This window comes from Lonchura striata, chromosome 24 (genome assembly GCF_046129695.1).
Source record: "Lonchura striata isolate bLonStr1 chromosome 24, bLonStr1.mat, whole genome shotgun sequence".
Classification (NCBI taxonomy): domain Eukaryota; kingdom Metazoa; phylum Chordata; class Aves; order Passeriformes; family Estrildidae; genus Lonchura; species Lonchura striata.
In genome coordinates, this window is record NC_134626.1 from 2,627,090 (window position 1) to 2,651,300 (window position 24,211).

The 24,211-nt window shown below is 40.3% G+C and overlaps 1 protein-coding gene and 1 long non-coding RNA gene across 4 annotated transcripts in view; one reads left to right on the forward strand and one right to left on the reverse strand.

Moving 5' to 3' along the window:
- GNB1 (G protein subunit beta 1) overlaps positions 1–18,087 on the reverse strand; it is a 34,872-nt gene extending 16,785 nt beyond the window's left edge. For all 3 annotated transcript variants that reach the window (XM_021529863.3, XM_021529861.3, XM_021529862.3), the window contains exon 1: positions 17,976–18,087. The gene's annotated coding sequence lies outside the window, so the exon portion shown is untranslated. The remainder of the gene's footprint in view (positions 1–17,975) is intronic.
- LOC110470324 (uncharacterized) lies at positions 17,275–21,806 on the forward strand. Its single transcript, XR_002465388.2, has 4 exons — positions 17,275–17,298; positions 19,015–19,103; positions 20,673–20,711; positions 21,473–21,806. It is a non-coding gene; the product is annotated as an uncharacterized LOC110470324 (long non-coding RNA).
- The last annotated feature ends 2,405 nt before the right edge of the window (positions 21,807–24,211 follow it).

Genomic DNA, 24,211 nt, shown 5'->3' on the forward strand with positions numbered 1-24,211 from the left:
ACACAATTTTCACTGTACTACAAAGTGCCCCCCCTCCCCAAATCAGCATTTTCAACACACTGGAATTATTTCTGCTCAATCCTGTCCCTCAACACATTTGCCTTCTAAGCACAGTTAAATATCATTATATCTATTTTATCAGAAGAAGTTACATAAACCTCCTACTAATGAGCTCAAGTGAGAGCACACCTCTCCTTCTGGAAGAGTTTCACTTTTAAATCACTAATGACAGCAGAAAGTACAAAAGAATTGACACATTCAGTAACTCACACACTCACAGTCTGGACTGCACTGGTTTTACAAACTGGCTTTGCAGCAAGGGGAAAAATATAAGAAATTTTGGAACCATTTTCCCCCCTGACAGCACAAAGCAATATTTCAGTTCACCCCAAGATGTGAAACACTGACAACCACTTCTGCATCCCAAACACGTGGATCTGGCTCTGTCACACACCAAGACAAGGGCTGGGGGTGATGCTGGGGGACCCCTCAGTGTTCAGAGCCGCTGCATCAGGACAGCTGAGATTATTCTGAGCACAAAGCAAGAAGGTACTGAAACAAAATGACCTCACATCAGAAAGCCAGCCTAAAACTCCACACACTTCCAACCAAAATCTCACCTAAAATGAGTGTTTCTGATTTTATAGTTCACTACTAGCTGGAGAATTTACAAACCACTTCAGTGTCTGGTATGGAGGTTAAGCTACTTAGGATATGGATCATCCTCACCCAAGCTCATTTATAGATAAACATTTTAATACTATGATTATGAAACTCTCACAGTGTAAGCAGTTTTGTTTGTTACTGCCAGCACAACACACTTTAGGACATAAACAGTAACTCACACTTAGGGGCCAAACTCCACTCCCCAGACACAAGAGCATGACATGACCATTTTAAGTTCTGAAAACAGAGCAACTCCAGTCAACTTTCAGAAGTCTTGACAGGAAAAAAGTCTGTCCCCACTACAGAGATAGTGAAATCTAATGAAATTCTGAAATAATTACCTGAAATGTAAACAATAAAATTTATGCTGGCGCACTAACAGCACACAGAATACACAACAGCAAAGGCCAAAACACACACCATTATTGTCCTGTGCTGCACCCTCATTAATGCAGGAGAGGTGTTGCAGATTTCATATGCTTTCTGCAAAAAAGAAAAACAAAAACAAAACAAAAAAAAAGCCACTTTAACCAGCCTGAAAGAAGAGGAAGGAAGCATAACAGCAAACTTTCCCACAAAACTTGAGTTTATTTTTCAAAGGGTTAAGTTTCTACTTGAGGATGCTGAAAGCACCCTACAGTGCTCACAGAACGCAGTCCTGGCAACGGAGATATTTTCAATTCTACCTTAAAGATGGAGCTCATTTAAGGACAAAAGCAGAGAAGCTACTCATGAAAAAAAAAATATCTGCATTGCCACAAGCTTCCATTTTTAGTTAAAATGTAGCCTGGTAAAAGCAACATGAAAATTAGAGGCCAGTTCACTCCCTGCACCGCAGCACTGGCTCAGTAAAGAGTTCCTGTAAGGAGCTCCACAGGCTGTCCTGACAGCCCTGCTGAGCCCAGAGCTGCAGGTCCTTGACACCAAAAACTGGAGTTTCAAAAACAGCAGAGAACAAAAAGTTCCACAGAACACTCAGAGCACGGTTCAAGTGGTTAAACCATCACACCAAAGCACCTGGAGGAGAGCCAGCCCCACACAGGGCTGGTGTTCCCGGTGTCCCCACATGCCCACAGCCTCCTGCTCCAAGTGAAGAACCCAGCACAGCCATTTGGGCTAAAAAAGAATAATTTTGACTCAAGTCAAAAGCTTCATCATTTCTGGGTAAAGCTTCTCTCACTGACTGCTGCTAGCCCAATATTCTTTTTTCTTCTTTATCCTTTTAATCAGTTACTCTGAGCTGACAGCCCAGACTAAAAATTTATCTACACTCCAGCATAGTCAAGGTACAAGTCTACATATGAAGAAGATTTCTGCAAAAGACACCAACTTTTTTCAGGAGGCTGGGGAAAGCAGAACAGAAAAGGAAGAAAAAGGACTTGGAAGAGTTGGAAAGCATTTTGAAATATTTTAACATCCTAGGAAATCTGAAAAACCCTCCAAAATGAAGCAACTTCCTAAGCATATTAAACACACTCACTGTACCCTCTCCAAAGCCATTAACCACATTTTTCCTCTTGACCTATGGATTCAATAAGAGACTTAAACCCCAAATATTCTGTTTGTAATTCCAACCTTCTCAAGACTGCTTCACACACACACTGACTAGATGCCAAGGCTAAATATGTGAATTGCTGCAAAGGCATTCTTGCATTTAAAACACTTCAGCAATTCATGCACAATGATGTGGGGCCAGGCATCAGAGGAGATACTGAGCTTCTGGCTCAAACCCTGGGATGAGGTTTGCCCAGAACTCCCAGCAGCTGTCCCTGTTGTAAGAATATGGAAAAGCTGGGAGATGTAATCAATGCATATTGAGTGGCTTTATCAACACAGTTTAACATGGATCTCAACCAACCCTAGTAAAAACTGATTTTCAAAACCATTACACTACGTGAATCTTAAAAATATCTTGCATAGCACATCGTCCCGTAAGAATGGCACATAGGGTTGTTTTATTCAAGGCACTCAAACAAAAATAACTACTGGAAGGGAAGAAAAAACAAAAAAATCTCCTCAAACTATCCAAAAACCTACTAGCAAACCTCAGTATCACTATGAAGATAAGGCAGCAATTTCAAGTGAAGTTACTCTGCTGTTCTGCACCCCTGAGCTAGCAGAGATGGCTGGATGGAGCCAGAGAGTTTCTAATTTAGCCTGCTCCTGCACAGGTACCATCATCACCACTGTAATATATCACCTAAGAGGCAGAGATAATGGCTGTGAAACAGCAACTGCAAGTTAGTTTATTAAAATCATTTCTTACAGTCTACATAGCCGATTATTATCACAGAACAGCAGCTAGATGCCCAAGAGATTACACCACCTTGCCAAATCACTGCCAGCATCGTGAAATTCTAATGTGCCATCAGGCAACAGTAATTAAGTATCAAATTTAAACTTTCAAGATTGTTCTGGATACAAAAAACTCTCAAAAAAATCCCAGCCTCAGTTTAATGACTTGGTCCTAACTATAAGCATTAAGAGCTCTAGCAGACAGCTGGAAACTCAAAGGATGTTTCAGGATCTGCATGCGCCCCTCCAAGAGTTAGTTAATTCCAACTCAGAATTTCCCTGGGGAGTGCAGAGCTGAAGTCCAGAAATCCAAGTCTTTGCTGTCCCCTCCTCCAAGGGCAGCTTTGAAGTACAACCTAGAGAAGTATAAAATAATAATTACAAATCCATAAATCTAAATACGCTGGAGCAAAAGGATACAACTCCTCCTTTATTTGTAGTCTGCATTCTGGGAGCCATCTGCCACGTCTGTAATTTCCCAGCACACAAAGTTTGAAAAGCAAGCAGTACCTTCCTAACAGGTTTGCCAAAGAGCTCACCCTGCTAGGGACAACAGGAGATTGTACAACTCCTTCGAAAACTTCCTGAAAGCACTTGTGTCGTGCAAGGCCAGCACAGCTGAATGATTCTGTGGGAGGTATTGGCTGCTTCTTGTGCTGAAGAATTGCCAAGTTCCCAGCTGAAGCAGTCGCTGTGCTCAGTAGACATTTTTCCATATATTAGTGGGAAGTACACACAAAACAAGCATCAGGTCGATCAGTGTTAATGCTCATCTTGCAGCAGCCACGTTGGCTGGCTGGAGAGCTCACAAATTTCCATTTTCAATGTAGTGTGTGACTAAAATGATAATTACACAAGCTAAAAATAGCTGCAAGTCAACAACCTGATTTCATCAGTGCTTCACTATTACCTATAGCTCAATATGGAATGATAGGTTCCATTTCTAGAGTCACTGATGCTGAGTTTTAGAGCTTTAGTGTGTTTTGTTTCAAGTAGAAGAACTCCAGAAATGCTTTCCTCCTGAACAAACTTGTGAGCTTTTTCTACTCAGCTCGAGGGATCTATGATCCCATTAGGAATAAAAAAAATTTCTCCTCACTGCACAAAACACAGGAAAATTGCTGGCTAAAGAATAAAGGTCAGTTCTAGGGTCCTTGCAAAGTTCTGGCCACATTCCTTCATCCTTTAACCTCATTCACACAAACCAGCACATACAACAGGAAAAACCAGGCAGAACAGATGTGGAACAGCCTCCAATCCACCAGACTGCCTTCAGTGAGGCACTGAGGCAGTTCACAAGTGCCTCACTGCTTCAGTTTGGCACTTCAGAATCCAAACCCCCACAAAACCAACAAAAATCCCAGGACAAACCCATCCACCATAAATAGCTGCTACTATTCAGAAAAAAAAAATCTTTTATTTCAGAAAATTAAGGGTAAAAACAAATTATTAACAAATCTGGAAACCTTGAAAGACCTTGCAAAACCCAAATTCAGCAAGGCACTTATTCAAAGTCCCAAATTGGAACCACTGTCTCAGAGGAACAGAGCATTTTTGTCTCCTGCAAAACTGCTACAGAATATGAATAATTCACCATATAAGTTAAACTTCAGTGTTCAAATTCCCCAATATGCCTGGTAGTTACCACACAGTAACACAACACAACACCTACTGAAAGTCACCAAAATGCTAATCATGTCTAATCCATCAGCTCTTGCTTGCATGCCTCGATTTTCCAAGGATTCATCCCTCCCTCTGTTTAACAAGTAGTTGAAAATCAACCTTTTGGATAGTTTACCACTTTCTCAAAATAGCAGCCTAACAAGCAGACAACAATGCTAAGATCATGGCAGGACACATGACTGCAATAAACAGCTCTGATGTGAAGTGCTCCGTGGCTCCTCCTGCCACCACCACTGCACAAACTCCAGCTGTCTTCATGGCAGACACAACCCCATGTTGCCAAAATACTCACATTTCCTGATGCTAATCCCATGACCTACATTTAAAAAAAGAATCATACTGATGTAATATTTAAGCATAAAAATCTGGACTGTAACAGGTCACTTCGTTAATCCTTTCTAAATGCATCTGGAAGCCATGTGCATTATAAAAAAAATCATTTTAATATTCTAGGTACAGCAGAGAATTTCTATTAAAAAAAAAAAGAACTGATATTAGAAGGTTAACAGATGCCTAAAGTCAAATGCTTAAAATAACACTTTTTAAAAAGAAAGGTCTTAAGAAATCTTTGAAGTAGTTCACAAATATTAATAACTCTTGGTACTTTAATGACCCAAGCCCAAACATTTCCAAACTATATCTTTTCTGTCTTCCTCTCAAAGAAATTCCCATTTAAGAGCATTTTTACACTTCCTGATAAGAACCAGGCATGGAAAGTTAACTTATTTTAAGAACAAAAATTACTGGTATTTAGTGTCAGTTTTCAACAAAGCTGTATTTATTAAATCACAATAAGCCAATATTCTAGATTTTATTCAAATTTATCTCTATGCAGTTAGTCCTTCTGGAGAGCAACACATTTACAGATAACCTCATCAATTTTATCCAGCTAGTCAGTGATGTTTTTACTGTTTCTTTCCTGATATCACCATTTAAAAAGATAAAAACCCCAAAACCAGAGTAAAAACTAAGAATCTGCTTATGCATCAATTTCTAGATATTTATCAAAAAAGTCACTGAAAATTATAATTTGCTAAAGTATCCCCTTATCCAAACCCAAGCAATTTTGCTGCCACATACTATCAGACATCTCCCTTCAGACTGACAAACAAAACACATGCAGCACTGAAGGAGAATATATTACTATTAATTAACCAACAGAGAAATGACTAAGCATTTATTACTAGATGCTTCTATCTGCAGAACCTTACAGTAACTGAACAGTTGTTTCTTACTTCAACTGTCATTTTTCATTGCTTCCTTCAACTCTTTTATCATGACCCTCCACTTTTTACTGCTATTTTCCCTTCATTTGCAAAGCCACCAGAATCTGTATTTACCTAAGCAGGGCAGAGGACATGCACCACAAGAATATTGCAGTCTTGCTTTAATAATTAAAAACTAAAGTAAGACTGTAATATTCCTGTGATATTACCAAGCAATCAGGATATTATATTTTGATAGAATGTGTGATCTCTCATGTCTATCAGCTGAATCTATAGGTTTGGGGTAATTCACAATCCAAGCTATACAGAGAATGTTTTCACCTAGAAGCCAGAAATGGAAGAACACAGCTGTAGAAGTTCATAGTGCGCCAGGGTGACAGAATCATTACACAGCAAATGAAAACACTTTACATGCCTAAATTCATATAGTTGTTTCTTTTTAATGGAAGTCAACATTAAAACCATCTTTATTCAGGTATCAAACCAAGTTTTTAATCCACACTTTAAGAACACGCTTATATTAAATTGCAATCCTATTAAGAAACTTAATTCTTGAGAATTCCCGTTAAGTATCCAAATATTGTCTTTTAAAAGTCACTTCTGGGTAAGGCAATATTCAAGCAGCCTTCAGTTCATTTTCTGTGATTTAAAAATGCTCAGAAGTCCTCACAAAGATTGATGGATTTCTCCATCAGGATGATGTTCTGCTCAAGCTCTCCCCAAAGATGTCCCAGTAGGTGCTGAGGAGAACCCAGCATGTGACTGGATCACACTGCACTGAATTCCTGGGCAAATAAATGAATGGGGAGATGCAAAACCTGGCAGAGGCACCTCCTGTTACCAAAATCCCAAAGATTACAATGAAATCCATCAAGTGGATCAGCTGCCCTGTCAGGGATTAAAGTGTAAGAGAACAAGTGGGTTCCAAAAGCCTGGATGGGATTTCTCTCTGCTCTGCTTGCCAACACATCTGTCTTGGAATGATCTTCACCTTGTTAAAAATCACGTGCTGGTTCAGATATTACCATTACAGTGACATCAGCAGGTACATTAAGATCTTCACTACAATATTTATTACATTAGAGGAGGAAATGGGTTCTGTGATCACTTATTTACAAGGCCAAAAAAAAAACCCTCCCAGAAACAAAAATTGTGGAATAGACATGAAAAATACTAACATAAAAAATAAATCAGTAAGACTTTATGCCTGCATAAGCACAGAAAATCAGCAGAAATCCCCATTATTGTGTTTTGTATTTCCATACATTTTAGCTCTGCTATTTTATCAACAGGAGCTGAATCATCCATTTTGTTCTACATATGCCAGCTAATAAAGAGTCAACTGAGTCAAAGGAGAATCAACTGTTTCCTGTCTACACCCTTTTAAAAAATACAACCAACTTCCAGAAAGCTACACTTAGCTACCCCACTTTTTACATCCTTAAAAGTAAATCCATTAAAAAATAAGGATGAAGAGTCAATCATATTGGCATATCTCTACTCCATCTAAAGGAGATTACAGATCTAAAGTGATCTTTTATGGCCAACTTTGCTTCAGAAAAGCATTTCCCTGATCTTAGCACCAGGCAAGGCTGAGCAGCTCACATGCTGTCATGTCTCACTGCACCAAGGCCCTCAGAACACTAATGAGAAACACTAATGAGAAACACATTTTGTTTCCAGGAGCAGCAAGACAGTCCATATTCCATCAAACCTCAATTGTGCTTCTCCATACGGATCAAGAGCTGCACCCAAAATGCCTTTTGCTGTCAGCAAAATCCTGAGAGAGCACTTCAGAAACCAGGGATTCTTCTTCCTGCTCTGCCTTAGAACCACTGAAAGAGCAAGCAAGCTTTTACTGTATTAAGCTTTCATGAAGTAAAAATAATAAGAAGAAAAATCCAACAGAAGCAACAAAAGTAATTCCATCTTCAAGGCAGGCTGGACGTGAGTTGATAACTACCTTCACACCACAGCTGCTGTCACATCTGCCCCAACAAAAATAGGGGAGTTAAGACATTGGAACAAACCATCTGCTCCTTTGTGCCTCTGCTACACAGACTGTACAAAGCCTCAGAGATCAGCTAAAAGCAAAATATTCGTTCTTTACAACCATGTAAAAGATCTTTATCCAAGCCCTAGCTAAAAACCAGAATACATTCAATTCACTGAAATAAGAATTTAGTGTTCAAACAGCACAGTGATCTTCAGTAAGAGATTAACAGAGCACTGTTAGAATAGGTTTAGCTATACCATGAAAAACAGCTGCTTTCCAGCGCCAGTCTGAAGACGAGAAGCATTTCAGTGTACCTTATAAATCAACAAAATATATTATATGCATATAGCAGATAAAAGATATTCAGCAGAAATTAAAATATGGCATTTCTTAAATCTTCTCACCCCAAACAGACTGAGAAATACTTCGTTCTCTAGCCCCAAAATCAACATGCCCCATCTTTAATCAGTGTGCAAGCAGCCCCATTAGTTTTGAGAGCAATGATTTATGTCCTGAGTAGCTCATTGATTTCTCCCCATTGCTGTATTTTGATACGTACTGTTTGTACAAATTAAGGTACAGAAGAACAAGAAAAGCAAGGCTGAGCCTGAAAAGTCAAGTAACACAGGAGACCTTGAATCCATTAGACTGAGAAGTGTGGTTTGGGAACACACAAGGCAACAATGCTCAGTGCTGATAGGAGAGCACAGCCCAGGGCCAGTATCACAGCAGAAAGCACAAAGGTACAGCAGGAAATACTTGCTTTCACCCTTGGACATTCCTTTTCCCAAGGCATCTGCATTAACTCTCTGAAAACTTCTGGTGTTAATCTTTAAGTACCACCATGCATTCCCAGAGATGGTATCTATCTTGTTAGGTGATCAAAATATAGAGGAAAACGTGAAAAACAGAAAAAAAAAAAATCGAGTAACACCAGGGAATTAACTGAGAAAAACAAAACTGAAAACATCAGAAGACAATCCCACCTATTCCATAGAAAAAAAAATACCTGCAAAGCGGTGCCAAACCAGCAGCCAGGTAGGATGGTTGAGCCCTGGAGCTCCTGAAGCTCTGCCCTGGCCCTGGAGCCTCAGCACAGCCACTCTGGATGAGCACTGGGTGCTTGCCTGGAGCTGCTGAGTGCTCCCAGCCATGAGTGCTGTGCCCAGAGCTTGCAGCCCCAGAGCAAGCTCTGCACAAAGCTCCCCCACCCTAGAGCAGCAGAGAGCGACTCAGGAGGATAAACCACAGCACTTCCTGAAATGCTGAACTTCAGTACTTCCTGAAACTTCATCTACTGCCCATGGTTAGAAGAAGAAAGGAAGAATTTCAGTCAAACCAACCAATTTGACCTCACTGTCCAAAGTGTCTATGATATTTTAGTTTCCACATACAAAAACCCATTTCCCCAACACCTCAGGCACCTTTTGAAGACCCCACTACTGTGTCAAGATTTCAATTAATTAATAAATGGTTCTTGTTCAGTCCTATTTTCTGTGAGTACTACCCAGCATTTTCAGCAAGGAACTTGCACAGTGAGTCTTCAGGCGCTGGCCAGATAATATCTGACAGCTGCAGTGAAATGCAGGACTTGGTAACCTGCAGCACAATTAAACTGCCATGAGCATCAAGCAGCCTGTTCCTGATCTTTGTACAGACACCACCTTTGTTACACAGACAGCAGCCTATCTTCAGAGTCCTGCCACTTCACAGAGAACAAGAATATCAAACATATGTTCCAACAAAGACAGCTCCTCAATTAGTACAGTATCAGCTTATTTCAAGCACCAAAGATTTCAGCAGACTACCACATCTACTTTGTTTTTCTAGACAAACAGAGAAAATTACCACACCAACCTCCCAACACACTTGTAAGGCTATGTGAAAAACAGCAAAACTCCCCAGTTTTGGGAACCAGAATGACAAAATGCAAGAGGACCATACACAGATTTCTTCTCAGCATCTTGAGGCAGGCGTAGGCCTGCTCTGTTATGTCATTTACCGGAAACAAAATGTAGTAAGTTTTGTATTATGCAGTTATAAATATTTTTTAGATTTTAGATATTGAAATCTAAGTTTACTTTTTTATTTTGAGATTCAAGCATTGCTATGTTCAACACGTACCTTGAACTACTGGGCGTTAACCAACATGTATCAGCTCAAATATAATTTAAATAAAGTTAAACATGACAGAACTTCACACATATGACTAAACCAGACTTTCTGCACTAGGTTTCACCACAAAGATCTTACTAGAAAATATCAGTATTGCACATATTTTAAACTAAGGAGAAAGTTCAGGGACTTGTGATCAGTGCTGTTGCCACAGTGAACATTTCTGCCTGGCCTTACAAATGTTACTACTGAGGATAACCAAGCATTGACTTCTAAGATCTCTGCATCAACAACAAAGACACATTTCTACCATCTTCTCTATGGTTTTAACCTTGCAGCTTTGACCCACCTCCTATCCCTCATTTGTTTTGGTAAATCCCTCAAATACCTACAAAACTCCAAACAGTTGGACTAAATACAAAGTGTTTTGTGTGATTTAAGAGATTTAATTTCTCCAGTTACAGAATAAAGCTGTGTTCCCCACAGATTACAGAAGGGCAGCAACACCCCAAGCTTGCAAGGCACATCTGGACAGGACATGTGATCTCCAACATCTGTAAGCACAACATCCTGCCCAGCCACCCTCAGGATAAGAAATTTGGGAAAATATTCCATATTAGCACAAATGTGCCAGTGAGAAAGTCCTCACAGTAAGGAACACCCCATTAATATTGGGCATGCGTATTTCTGTATCCTTGCAAGCTAAACTCCAATTTTGAGGCTCACAATTAAAAGATTCTTCTGCCAGATCAGTGTTGGAAATTTTAATGTTTCACAAAAATAAAACCCACTCAGCTTGTCAAATGACATCGTGATTTTACAAGTAATTTTAGATAACATCTATTTATTGACAGATTTTAGTAAATCCTGAAATGGCAGGATAAACACAAAGCACACATGCCTGAGAAGACTTTTAAGATGGTTCCTTCCACCTAATCCAAACCAGGCAAAAAAAGCCAGAAATGCAGTAAGAAAGATGTACAGAATGAACAACTCACCTGTAACAGTTCAGCAGAAACTCTTTCTTTAAGAAAGAAAATAAGTGGCATCAGCTGCTGTAATTAAGGTTACTGTAACAGAAGACAAGGCATCCCTTTCCTGTCAGTGAAGGCCAACACCCACAGCTGCCTGACTCAAAGTCATACAGAAAGCCTTGAAATTTCTCCTTTATTCCCTCAACCCCAGAACAGTTTGATTTTGTCATGAGGATGAGCCAAATCAGCACTGATATCTGAACTGATAAAATATTCCCTAAACCTACTTTCATACACAGCATGCAGGAGTTTGGATGGAGCTCTGAGTTTCCAGAGAGAAGTATTTTGGTTTTACTTTTTTTTTTTTTTCCTTTGCTGGGGGAAAAAAAAAGGAACAAGCTTAAAATAGTGACAAAAATCTATACATAGCTTTGAATATAGGACCACGTTACATAAAGCTACAAAAAATTATCTAATCTATCTAATTACAGATAATTAATATTTTCTTTTTTTGGGGAGTGCTGGCAGGCATTACTGCAGTTTTCAAGAAGACATCAAAAATATTCTCATCTGAAAAAAACATGATAAACATAACTGACATGAAATTGTAGGCAAACCTTCTTCAGAGCAAGGTAGGAACACACGAAAAAATATTTAAGTATACACAATTCAATTAATCCTTATAACATCTAGAATGTATTTCTCTTCTAAGAAGAGAACCTTTAGAAATTTCAGTGATGAAGCTGATATTCTACCTCCTCAAAATATACTTATTTTTAATGAAGCAGTTTCAGGCAAACTACTTACAGAAATGAATTACATTTCCCATAAAAATGGCAGCTAGGTTTTTAATCAGCCTCTTTCCCTTCATTGTATTATATGCCACTAATTTTTCCTTCATCAAGTTCTAAATATGATCTATGAAAATAACTCCAAGATTTAGCCTTTCTTTACCACCTTCAATTACAGAGCTACCTTATGGCTTGTCTCCTTTAGGCTCCCTCAGATCACCTTCCTCAAGTCTTCAGCCTCATTTTCATTTATCCATTATTAGGATTCCAAAACAGACACAGCACAGAAGATCATTTTAACCCTTCAAGTCCCATCAAAAGCAGAAATAACTGCAGGTCTTCCCTTGTTTTCAACTATTCTTAGTTACCATGGACTATCTGACAGAGGAAATATATTCATTAATCCAGGTCTTCAAAATGCCTACAACACCAATTTTAAACCTGCTGGAGTTCTTTTATTGGATTTTAACAAGACTTAAATCCAGCAATATCTCAACATTTGTTTTTTAACTACTTTCTCAACCCCTTTAACTGCTTTCTCAACCCCCAAATACCAATAACCAGGTCAATGTGGGACACCTGGACACATCCCTGTTTTCTGCCACTTTAGGCCAGAGCTGAAAATCCTGCAAACAATTTACAAGTTATTATTTCCACGGCTCCTTACAAACTACACTTCCAGAATGTCCCCAAAAAAGTATTTTTTTTTTTTTGCTAACACATAAAAAATTCCCATGTAGGCATCTAATTCCAGCACCCCCACTAAAACTCAGAGTAAGATATACATAGCAAGAGACACCACATCTTGGCTGCTTCCAGATGGCACCATGAATATTGTCAGTACTCCCTAGCCGGGTTCAAGACAGAAAATTCCTGCATTTCTAAGAATATACTGGGCAAGGGAAACATCACCCCCTGTAACCAGTACACTCAAACCCTCCAGACAGCCAGAAATATTCCATTATATTTCAAGAGACTAACAAATCTTAACATATTCTACAGCTCTCCTATAAATGCAGTGGACAAGTATTAACACATTCATACGTTAATTCAATTGTATTTAGTACAAATGAATACTCTTACAAGATATTAAATGTAAATAACTCATTTTAGAAGGTCAGCTGTTAAAAAAAGAGGCCAAGAAGATGTGATTTTTATGTTCACAAAATTATTTTTAAGCATGTATTTCTATTCCAAGGCTAACCATCTCCCTTCTCTCTACTCAGAAATCCTCTACTATTTTAATAAAAATGCAGTATTCTGCTAAAAACCTATCTTGGAGTGTCCAAATTTTTGTACTAGGAAGCCTTGCAGAGTTATTTACGCTGATTATTTTGGCATCTCAAGTAAAGGTACTGCTCATAGCCAGCTCAAAGCTTTTAAAAACCTCTTAATGTTCTGCTCAACTACCAGTTGGCTCAAGTATCTATGGATTCTGCATACATTTCTGTTTGGTGAAAAACAAATCCACACTCACAAAATCCCCAGCACACTGGACACCCTGTGAAGAAATAATAAATTGAGACACTATGTTAAATAGAAACATAGGGGCTTGGGGGTATTTTTGTTTTTTATCATGACCTTGGCTAATACTAGTTCCAACTTTATCAGTGGGGAGAAAAAAAACATTTTGAATGGAGTATGTATTCTTTTCATTTTCAGTCTGCACTTGAAGCAACCAAGAGACTCCCTTCAAAAATTGTCCACTTTATCTTCAGTCACATGCTTAAGCAACATTTCATTAATGCAAGCAAGCTGCTTTCAAGGTTATCTTATTTTTTTTTTTTTTGGCCACATAACCAGTAAAATCATGTTAAAAAAAGACCACATCTAAAATTCTGCCATGACCACAGGCATCAGAGGCTCCAAGGACAACTCACCTAAAGGTAATTCAACAACTGGAATGCCCAATTTCCCATTTCAACTTGCTCATAACAAAGCAGCGCTAAATGCAATTGCTGAGACAATACGGTGTGCCATATGGCTAAAACTGGATATTAAAATTGAGAATATCAATTACCAATCCACTAATGCTGAGAGCCAAAATCCATGGACAGTAAGAATTTAATCCAATTCAGTGCCTAGAACATGAGCTGAGCCCAGTGTAGAGGAGACGAATCTACTGCTGGTTTCACAGAGAGCAAACAACTCCAATTTTTTATTACAGTAACTACAAAACCAGCTGAACCCAACACTTGCTTAACATCCCCAACCACAGCTCCAGGCCTGGTAGGAATCTACAAAAACAACAAAAGTTTCAGATGAATTGGCATCTGGTTTCACAGGGATTGAGAAATCATAACTAAGTTACTATTTAAGAAGCAGTTTAGTTGTTTTCCACATGACCAAATTGAAGCCTCCAAAGCACCAGGAAGTTACACAGTGCAGCCAACATCTTGCTTCATTTCAGGAAAAGGCATCCTACAAACACAATCTATATTTCTACTATAATTAAAGGGCCTTGGAATTGCATTAGTTGAAGGGTTTTCTTATTTTAAGTAAACTAGTTTAATGGTTCAAGCTTTAAAATTTTTAATAGCTGTGAAGGGTTTCTTCTGGGATGATTATTAAGAATAATGCCACACAAAATTCTATGCACTCCCTGATAATACAAAACTTCATTGATTACTTACAGAAGAGTTCTCATTAAGTCCAAATACAGCATCTCCACATTTCCATGAGGCATGGAGGTGATTTAAAAAACTGTACTGCTAAGATTTCCTGTGGAATTTTAATTTACCACGTTGTCAAAAATTTCATGCTAGGATGCCTGCTACGTACTGACTTAGCAGCTGCAAGGACTCAACAAGGATAAATGTAATTTATCTTACCCAAAACAGAATCTCACTTCACTCTGCTCCTTTCTGATCCTGTACTAAAGGGCCAAAGTAGTAGTAACAAAAAAATTGCACAAGTAATTTCAGGTTTAATAGGACATTAACATCAATGGAACTAATAGTTTATTGGGCATTATTCTTAATTTAAAAAAAAACGTTCTTGAAACATCAGAGGAGTAAAATGCACTCTGCTAATTTCAGCTTTTTTTTTTTTTTTTTTAATTAAGAAAAACATCAGCACTGCAAGCCTCAACTGAAAATGAGCTCTGCTGTTCCCAGCTTCCTTATGCATGAGCTACAGCTGGGTTACTACAATAAACTAACAAACAACTGATTATACATTAAGTAATAGATAAACAGTAGTAAAATGTTTGATAATATCAAAGGTTTGGAGGTCACTTGAATACAGGAGACATAACAAGCTTTTCTTATTTTTCTTGCTGGGAAGTGTATTGTTTTAAGCCTGAGTCCAGTATATCAAATATTAACCAAGCTATTTTATTTAGGCTACAAAGTTAAGGTGTTTGGCACTACAGTGAAATATCACAGGAGTTACAAATCTAAAGTCCATTTTTCTCAGAAGATACTAAAAACCACATGTAAAAGGCTTTAGAAATTTGCAGTGTTGTTTTGAAACAGACTGCTCAGACACAGAGCTGTTTTAACACCCCCTCAAGCCCTTCTTATTCTTGCCCATTAAAAGAACAGTTATCCAGAGGATGGCAGTAATTCTGGGTCAGCAGCAGCCTTAAACCCTGCACAAATTGTGAGTGTTCTGAAGCAGACAGGAGACTCTTGTGTCACAGAAAGACACCTGTCTGCACATGCTCTGATCTGAGGATTACCTGGCCAGCAGACCCACGGCCCAGCAGCCTTTGTGTACCTGGGCTCTACGTGTAAAAACTGGTTTTTAGCAACAGGCTTAATAAAAACTAGGGACCATTTTGGTGGTGTTAAGCAGGCACTGCAAAGTAAAAATGAAAATTGTGTCACCCCCTTATTCAGTTAAGAGCCTATATGAACGTTTCAATAAAACTATTTACTCCTCCCACCTGGTTGCTATCTGGAGGAGCTCACAAAAATTAAGAAAAAAAAACAAACCACAGATTTCTCACAGCAATCTTCCAAATGCTCCTCCTACCCCCACCCCAGAACAGAAGAAAGCAAAGAGAATGAGAAAGTAAATCTAAAACACAATTACGAAATAAGATCTAGTTTGGCAAAGCTGGGGTGAGGAGGAGTTGAAAAATGAGAGCTGCCTTGCTGCAAACGCCATCTTGTTGCAGCTACTGGGCCCAGGCACAGAGAGATCCATTCATTCACAGCAAAAAGAAAATCAAACAGACACCCTGGCTAATCTGCAGCCACCAAAACAACTACACTATTATCACCCCTTCTCCTTCTCCTCTCCTCAAGCACAAGGGAGAGAAATAAACCCTGATCTACCACATTTAGGGACGGATTTAGGTATTAACACATCATCTTCGTATTCTCACACATATCGACAGCATTTTCGCTTGATTCACATCCTCGTGTCCACATCAGCTTAAAATATGGGATAAATGTCTCACGATTAGGTGCAGATATCCTACAGCAGCAAAACGTTTAATTTTTCAGTCTTAAATCGCCTCCCCAAGTTGAGCCAACTATTCTCAAAAGCTGTTTCAATAATCACTTAAGCCTTACATTTACAGTGCTTTCCTCCTATTTCCTCCTGTGGAGACAATACATAATAACGTGGCAGTCTGCACATCCTAGAAAGGATGCCTGGTTTAAAACGAGTCCCAGCCGTGACTTTGTTAGAGAATAATGAAATATCACATTCGTTAAAATTTCAGTTCATCTTCAGGAATGATAAATTGACATCTTACAACAACCTCTACATCATTCTGATTTTCTTCTAGACAAGATTTTTTTGTTAATAAAACGCCTCACCTCTTTCATATTTACATGCAAGGCTTTACACATCTTCGTTCCCTACAAAGCTGTAGGATTAAAAACCCTACACGTTCAATATCCCTTGCACGGATAAAAAAAAAAAATAAAAAATGCTGAAATCCTTTGGATAAAAAGCTCAGAATTTAAGCAATATTTTAAACAACATTTCCAAGGAGAAAACTCCATCTTTCTATTGTAGCAAACACCCTCCATGATCTTCGTTATCGCTGCTACGGGCACACAAAAATATGCAGCACCGTAATACATGGGGGAACAAATATGCGGTCTGAATCCATCCTCGGTTCCGGTTCTAACGAGAACAAAACCTTCCCTACCCCTCCCTCGCCCAGCACACCCAGCATGAGCCCCATCTGCGAGCCCTCGGCTGGCTGGGGGTGCTGGAAGCAGCCTTACCCTGTTTGTCTCACCCCCGGCTCCTCTTAATCAGTTTTCCACCATTACAGCAGCCACACCATTGCTTTTTTTTTTTTTTTTTTTTTCTCCTCCTCCCCTTCGAATCTCTCTCCAAATATTCCCTCTGCCGGCTGGATCGCTCGGGAAGTCGCCTTTTGTGGCTTAAGACAAGACCCCAAGACCGTCTAGCAGGGACCACTACAGCGTAATTATAATTAAAAATGGAACCCCGCAAGATCCGAGGTCTCCTCCCTTTTCGCCTGGAAGCCTTCGAGAGGGAATCAGTCCCACCCCCACCTTTTTCCCCTCCTCCTCCAGCTACAAACACACTTCTTTTTTAGGGGAAGCTGGAGCCCCGAGGAGGTGGGAAGCGCGGGGGAGGGGGGCTGTTTCCAACCCCGCCATACCGAGGGTCGCCGAGAACGGGGGCGATGAGCAGGCGGCGGCCCGGGGCCCCGGTGCGGCGGCGGAAGGGGAGGACGAGGCAGGAACGGAGAGGGAAAGGAGAAGTGCGGCAGGAGGAGGAAGCGCGGGGGAGGGGAAGGAGCGGGGCTGAGGGGAGCCGAGGGAAGATGGCCCCGGGGTGGGGCCGGCCGGGCTCGGCGGGCGGGAAACGCGTCCTGAGGGACCGCCGCCCTCCCCGCGCCCCTCACACGGTTACCTGCCCTCCCGGCCGCTGCTCATGAACCGGGCCGGTCCGTCCGCCGCCCGCGGTCCTGCCCGCGTCCCGCCGGCCTGGGGAGGGAAGGGGGGCGGAGGAGGAGGAGGAGGAGGAGCGGGGGAGCCGCCCGCGATGCGCCCCGGCGGGTCCCGGGGAAGGCGGCAGAGCCGAGCGGGAAGGAGGGATCCGCGGGGGAGGGGGTGTCGCTGGGTCCCGACTCCTCCTCAGCCCGCTCAGCTCCCCGCAGCCATCGGGCAGCCTGGGCGCGGCCAACCTCCCTCCTTCCCCTCCTCCCTCCGCCCCGCCCGTGCTGCCCGCCCGGGAAACCCCGGCTCGGCTCCCACCCCGCGCAGCCCCGCCGCTGCCCGCCGCCCCTCACCGAAGGCTCCGCCGCCGCGAGCCTCACCGGAGGCTCCGCCGCCTCCACCGGGCACCCGCCCAGCGCGGCCGGGAGGGAGGGCGGGCGGTGCGCGCTCCCGGGCGCCTCGCGCTGCGCGCCCCCGCGCGGGCAACGCCCTTCGGCCCCTTACGCTGGCGGCGGCCGCGCGCCTCCCGCCTCCCGCGCGCTCCCGCGCGCTCCCTCCCCTCAGCGAACAAAGGGCGAGGGCGGGCGATCGCGGCCGGCCCTCAACGAGTCCGAAAGAGCCGGATGGGAACGAAAAGACACGGGAGTGAACCCACAAATGGTGTTTAAGCCTGGGGAGGCAGAGCTTCCGCGCGTTAAATGGGAGCGCTCCGGGCTGCCGAGCGGGAAAGGCCACAGGCCTTAAGTGCTTCTCACAACAGGCTGGCAAGCAATAAATATCTTCATATCATCGTGTGAGGAGACTGCGGGAGCTGGGCCTGGTTAGTCTGGGAAGGGAAGACTGAGGAGGGATCTCGTTAATGAATAAAAATATCTCCAAGGGATGTCAGGGCATCGTGCCAGACTCGTCAGCAGTGCCCAGCCACAGGGCGAGGAGCAATGGCTGTAAACTAAACCAGAAGTTCCTCCTCAGCATGAGGAAGAGCTTCTTTCCATGAGGGTGGCTGGGAGCAGCTGGGCGTGGAGTCTCCCTTTCTGGAGCCATCCCAAACCCACCCGGACACTATTCCTATTTCATCTGCCCCAGGTGACCATGCCTTGGCCAGGGTGATCTCCAGAGAGCCCTTCCAACCCTCACAAATCTGAGGTTCTGTGTTGTTTCCCTCAGGAACTTGACAAATAGCAATTCTGTAGCTTAGAACTTCTTCTTTTTTGTTTTTTTTTTTTTTTTTCCAGCTTTGCTTATAAAGGTAATCACACAGCCAAAGTTTCCAGAGCATTCTTTTCATAGTCTCCTCGCAGCCTCCATCATAGCTCTGAAAGGGTTTGCATGAAAGAGAAAGTAGGAAAAAAATAATAAGGAAGCATTAAATTTGCAATTTCTGTCTTGCAGACCTCACATAAATCAGGCAGGAGAGATGTTACCTAAATGGAATAATTTCCCCCCAGAACTCATACTGAAACCCTAATTAATATTGAAAAGTAAGTAGAGATACAGTATTGCATCACTTTCTTCCTATCACAGATCGAAATCTGGGTTTTTTTCCAAATATTTGTTTATACCTTGCTAAAATGTGAGATTACTTGGCAACCAAAATAGGTTTATAGTAAAAGTAAAACAACCCACAACATTATACCCAATTTTCAATTAAAACCTATCCAGCATGAATACACTGTAATAAAATAAACAAAAGACCCCACAACACACAAAAACCTCACAAACACAACAAAAAAGGTTAATGAGGCCAATATTTCTTCTGCAAACTCTTCCCCTAGTACTTTCTTGCTTCCCTAGAATTTAAACCAGTGTTCCTTCTGTCATGCCTTCTGAAGGCAGGTGTGCTTACCTTTAATTAGCAAAAGAAAAGGCAGGTTTGCCATTTAAACAGTAGGAAAGTGGATTGGCTATTATTCAGGTTGTCTGTTATGAAAAACTATTAGATCCTGGTGTGGTTAAGCCTTTGATTTATGATGATCAAATGTTTATTTTTAAATAACTTTTATGATGCACTAAAGCTTTAATTCATCACCTTGAGATTTACAAATAACAAAATAAGAAATTTAGTGAGCTCAAAATAAATTATTCTTGAATTAATGTCCCAAATTGCTAATATTCTTTCCCGTAACCATGGGGAAAGTTCTGTTCCACCCCTGAAATGTGGACAGGAATTATCCTGTTAAAATCTGTGGAACCACATTGTATGCAGATGGGGATGTCAATGTTCTTGAGGCTAGAGATTCATCCAGCATCCCCAGCTGGAAAATACTGATTAAATCTAAGTGCTTAAGAAACACCACAAGTTTATTAGATATTTGCAAAGTTGCCTACAGATTTCAAAAGCAGTTACACACAATATTTTAGTTATTAAATCTAAGTGAGATTTATAGTAGGCAAGTTGCATGTTGGTTTTTAAAAAATTCTTTTTAGTTAGAGATTGCTTTTAGACTTAGCAGAGATTAAAATATCCTTGTGGGATACCCCATTTATGTGGAAAAGAATGACCACTAAATACATTGGGCAAAAAACGTACTATACATAAAAGATTTTTAAAAATACCTTGTTTTACAAAGGAAAAATTCTCAATCTTACGAGATTTTGTGGAAAATTTTCAGCTAGCACTGGATCATACAAAAAAATCTGTGTAGTGAACAAAAATAACATTCTGAGATTGATAGCAAATAGTAAATCACATTTTGCTTCTTTGAGAAAATAGCTGCATTGAGATTTTGTTATTAGACTAGAACAGTTGCAGTGTGAATTATATCATAAATTACATAATTATAAATGATATAATTTTAAACTAATGCATGCTTTTTTTCCCATTGCACATTCTTATCATACAGATAATGCTTTTCCTCTTTAGATTTCTTTTACATGCTTTTACCAGTGGTGCAATTCTAATAACTAAACATGGTTTGTTTTTGGTTTTTTTTTTAATAAAATATACATTCAGATCTTATCCTCTCCTAGGAATCTCTATATTTTTTCTTGCATTCCAATTTTTATGCATTCCCTGTTTCATGAGAGCTAAAGGGAATTTCTGTCCACAGGTCTGTGTTCTGCCATGTCTTCAAATCCATGGAATTTGGGTAAGGAAACTGGATCGGACAGAAGTGTTTATTCTGCTGTCCTCATATAATCCTGTGCTGGAAGCTGCTGCACAGGCATTATCTTTTTTTTTTTTTCTTTTTTTTTTCATTTTTAATCCAAATTTTTCACATGGAGCCATGAACTGCCATAGTTTGCACAGTTCAGTGGATGAATGTGCAAATCACCAGATTTAAGTGGATTTACCAGACATAAGTTTATCTGTGTCTATAAACTGCAAAAAGATTGTTATAACTAAAAGTTTAGCTGAAAATACCTGTGAATACTTGAAGATCTGGTATAGATAATTAATAAAACCAATTTTAATGTTTTTCTGTTAGTCTATGTTGAAGTTACAGTTTTGGTCCTGGGTTAGAGCTACAGAAAACCTCTCTGTAGAAAGGTTGCTCCATAGTTCTCCATTGCAAAATTTCTTGCACCTTTTTCTCAATCAGCTGACATTAACCCCTTTGTAGGGAGCATCCTGAGTTAGGTGAAGCTTTGGGCAGTTTCACTTCTTAAAGTAATTAATTTTTGCATTTTACCATTGTTATAATCAAAATTTACTGAAAATATTGCATGCTTCTTATGGTAAATCAAGATGCTCCTGGTCTCTGACAGAATAACTGTCACCAAACAGATATAAATTATGCTTTCTACAAAAAATCAGTACATCTCAAAATGGTAAAGCTCCTCAAATAGTATTAGAATACTGCTGAAGTAAAAAATAATTATGTTTTGCCTCCTTGCTTTGTTACCTCAGGTGAGATATTCCAGAATTCCAGAAATTCCATAACATTTTGTCTGCCTTTGTATCCCTTGATGGCTGCAGAGTGCATTCTTTGAACCCTGGAGAGAGCCAAGGAGACACTCACGTGATTTTGAATTAGTTTGAAGTTCTCCATTTGGTCCCTAAAGAAAAGCAGAACTCTCATTTCTCCTGACATTGCACCAAAATTAAAGGAAGCTTAGACAATGTCTAAACTTAAGCTGTGCTTCAATCCTGAGTCTATTCAGAACTTCTTTTTTTTACCATTGTTTTATTTTTTAAAACCTGATTCAGAGCTGTTCCAGCCTGCTGTTATTTGCCACTTCTTTAACAATTGGATGACAATCATCACTGCTACCTTCTGAGGAAGGACCCAGGTAGCAGAATATCAAGATCATTCATTAGAGAAAATAAATAAGTAAAAGCAAACTGAATAGAAATCCTCAGTGGGGCCAAGCAGAGCAAAAAGTAGGAGTAGCTCAGTCTCCTTAGTTACATTCTGCATTCTCACAGTTTCTTTCAGTTTCCCTATTATTATGGAACAAAAGAGTTATTTTAAACACTTCTGAGAACATGGCATAAAATTAGCAAAACTGTGTTAGTCTGCAGAGAATCTAATTGACAAGGTTTTAAGGTAAGGAGAACTGGTTCTGAGAGTCTTCGTGTCAAATAGCAAAGTCCATCCAACACCTGAGTTTATAACTGATACAGTCATGGAATTCCTGAATTCCATTCTTATGGTGAGGGTCAGGATGGGTTATATGTGAAATGGGTTCAAGGACAGTTAATTCAGAATTGTTGAGAGATTTTGGAAGTCACTTCAAAATCCCTTGGAAAAATCCATTGCTGTGTAAGTGAAGTAGCAGAGTTGTGAAGGCTCAGAGCTTTCCTGGATGTGTTCCTGGGAATGTTGTAATCATGTCTTTTATGTGATTGTCGTGGAATATTTTGTCCTCAACAGAGGCAGAATTGGAGCAGGACACACTGGGCTCCATGTCCTTAAAAAGGCATTATCTCTAGTCCTGTTTTCTCACAAATTCTAATCTTGTTTTCTCACAAATTATGCCTGGAGGTGCTTTCATTTCCAGGGAAAAACCTTGCTCCTATTCACTTGTGACCCATTTAAAAAAATCAGTGCCACAGGTATCTCTCACTTCAACAATAATACAAATTTATACCTAGTTCCTGTGTTTGGCAGAACTTGTAGCATTTTCCAAAGCCAAAATAATACAAATACTGTTGTCTTAGATATAAGAAGCTGATGCAGAGTGATGTGAAATTCTTCAGCCACCAACACCCAGCACTTTATGGAAAGAAGGGAGATGAAATGTTTGGGTTGCTTGAACGTGGATCTACTGTTCCTCACAGTCAACACCTGATTTTATACTGTGATACAATCCTACATTGTGATACAAATACAGAATTTGTAATTTATGTGGATACTTGTTCAACAAAACACAAAACTTCTCTGCTGGGAGTGCTCTGTTCTGAACTTTTTTTTCCATCTTTCAACTTTGAAGCACAGATGGGTGTCTCAAGGTTGGTCTGAGCATACTCATGCACTTACTGAACACCAATTCTTTGTTTTCATTCTGTTTATACAAATTCATCTTGAGAGCCAGAAGAATAGCTTTGAGGGTTTTCTTTTCTAGAATCATGTGCTGAGGATTATTCTGGTTTACCTTTGTATTCAGGTATTTATTGTGAGTTGACATTTTTGCTGTACCTTTAAAAGCCAAGCTGTAGCTTGGCTTTTAAAAGTCCTTTGTTGCTCTTGGAAAATAATATAATAGCAACAAAGGGAATTGTTATAATCATCTTAGAAATCAGATTCTGCGTTGTGTGTTTACACACATCTATAAACACACCCAAGCAATTGCACACATGCAGGTCTTCCTTGAAGTAGGTAACATTTGGGTTGCATGAAGGCTGATCAAGCAGTTTGAGTAAAAGCTTAAAGTCTCATATTTCCCCATTTGAAACCTCATATTTCCCCATTTAAAGGGACTTTCCTCGAGGGGTTCATTGAGCAACAAACAGAAAAACAACTGGGACCCAGGAGGTGCTGGGAGTTTAGAATCCACATTGAGAATTCAGCCTAGCTACTAAATTTTCCATTATGTCAGACACACCAGACCTGTGGTGAAGTTTGAAATACCTTCAAAGACAAGAAAGAATTTGCTCACCTTGCTGTGTGTCAGATTCCCATGGAGCTTCCATCCCGTTCTTCCGTCCTTGACAGAGCAGTGTGGGAAAGTGGGCACAGGTGTGTGTCCTAGGGAAGCCTCTTCCAACCATTTCTGTTCTCTCCAAGAGCCTGGCCTGCAGCTGAAGGAGAACTTCAGTGCTGCTTCAAGATTCCAGAATCCTGAAAACAAAAATGCAGTTATAAAACAAAAATATTCATGGTCATGGGACTTGTACCACTTTTCTTGGAGAATCCGTGTGAAGTCAAAGCCTAATTGCCATAGAGAAGGTTGTAAAGTTCAGTAGGCTTTAATTGAATTGCAGTAGGTAATAAAATAAGTAGGTTCAGTGATAATTACATCCCATACTTCAAAAATAAGTATTTATTTGGGAAAATATGCTGGGACCAAGCAAAACACAGTTCAGTTGCTGCTCAGGATGGAAGAACTTACAGCCAAGTTCTACTCATGTCCTTCAAGCAAGGGGCTGGGCTGGGTTCTAAATTTACAAAAAAGAGAACTTTGCTGTGACCTCTGGGTTCTGTTA